The sequence below is a fragment of the Quercus suber genome, unplaced genomic scaffold (genome assembly GCF_002906115.3).
Source record: "Quercus suber isolate HL8 unplaced genomic scaffold, Cork oak 2.0 scaffold_104, whole genome shotgun sequence".
In the NCBI taxonomy this organism is placed as follows: Eukaryota; Viridiplantae; Streptophyta; class Magnoliopsida; order Fagales; family Fagaceae; genus Quercus; species Quercus suber.
Window position 1 is genome coordinate 464,775 of NW_027069569.1, and position 1,426 is coordinate 466,200.

At 37.0% G+C, this 1,426-nt stretch overlaps 1 long non-coding RNA gene across 1 annotated transcript; it reads right to left on the minus strand.

Annotated features, from left to right (window-relative positions):
- Positions 1-15: 15 nt before the first annotated feature.
- LOC136068211 (uncharacterized) lies at positions 16-458 on the minus strand. Its single transcript, XR_010629618.1, has 2 exons — positions 382-458; positions 16-250 (listed from the first exon to the last, which is right to left on the minus strand). It is a non-coding gene; the product is annotated as an uncharacterized LOC136068211 (long non-coding RNA).
- Between the last annotated feature and the right edge of the window lie 968 nt (positions 459-1,426).

Genomic DNA, 1,426 nt, shown 5'->3' on the forward strand with positions numbered 1-1,426 from the left:
CCCCCCCCCCCAAAAAAAAAAAAATCTCTCCAAAAAGTTGCAATTATAGGTGAGCATTGTGTTTGTAATGTACAGTGTATGTTCCGGAGTCGAATACAAGAGAATAATGAAGGGATTTACAATTTCAGAGGCTCATATGATATTTTGGACATAGATCACTACAAATTTTGTCATGTCTGATTTGTGCTGGCAAAATTGATCCAAGGTCCTACACCATTATGAAAAATTCTGAAACTACAAATACATAATCCTGAAATAGCTATCATTTACAAATAAATCGGCACTTGAAAAAGTCAAAAGGTAATAAACAATTCGTCATAAGCCATATTAACAAGCAGATGGCACACATGAAAAATTCAAGGTAATGCATGCGAGCTATACCTTAGTGTATAATCTTATCGTATTCATTGTTCCAATGTTCCAAAGCCATCAGGTGGCCATACCTGATGACAAAAGACAAGATTACAGAATCTTCGAATCAGGATAATTACTAAGTAACAAATCAACAACCTATAGCGGGGGAAATGTAGATTGCTACAGATTGCTCGAGTACCATGCACAACAAAAATGGTAATGAAGAATATGATAAGTTGATTTTAATTAATAAAAACTCATTGAAAGAGCACAATAATCGTCACAACAGCAGCACACAATATTTTATGGGAGAAGTTGATTGTATAGATACCTAAAGACGATCTCATAAACCACATTCCCATATTGTTTATATCTTATATACTGATTCTAAAAATCTTGTAATCCTCAACTCATTGGGGGGGGGGGGAGAGAGATTTGGTTCCAAATATCACAGTGCAAGCTGGGATCGATAATGGTTTCTACCTGTTCAAATGCACTGATGACTATGAAAGTTAATGGTCTTCAAGAATTGGAACCCCGGAATGCCATTGACAAGATGCAATTTAGCCTTTATCCACAATTGTGTGATATTCATCAATGCCTCGATGACCCTTTAGACCCCTTAGAGCAACCACATTAGCATGTGTATAATTTTCTAAAATAGAAAAAGGTACTCATTTTACACATTTTGAGCAAAAAAACACCCACATCATTGGGTGTAAAAATGTGTAAATATACACATTAACTACAGTAACTGTATATATTTACACGGTTACTGTAGCTCGTTTATCTATTATTTTAGTATTTGTTTCTCTCTCCTCTCAACTCTCTCAAGCTCATAGCTCTCTCTTTCAACGGATTTGTGCACGAGCTTTTGATGCCGGTAATGAATGCCGGTGATGCTGTAATGAACAACGGAGTAATGAACGCCAGTGATTTCGATGGGTTTGTTCTATTTAATCGTTGATGGTGGCTAGTGGCTAGGTGTGGGTGATTTTGGGTTTATGTTGGGTTTGTAGCTCAACGGAGAAGACGGTAGCTGGGTGTGGCTGATTTTGGTTTGTGTTGGGTC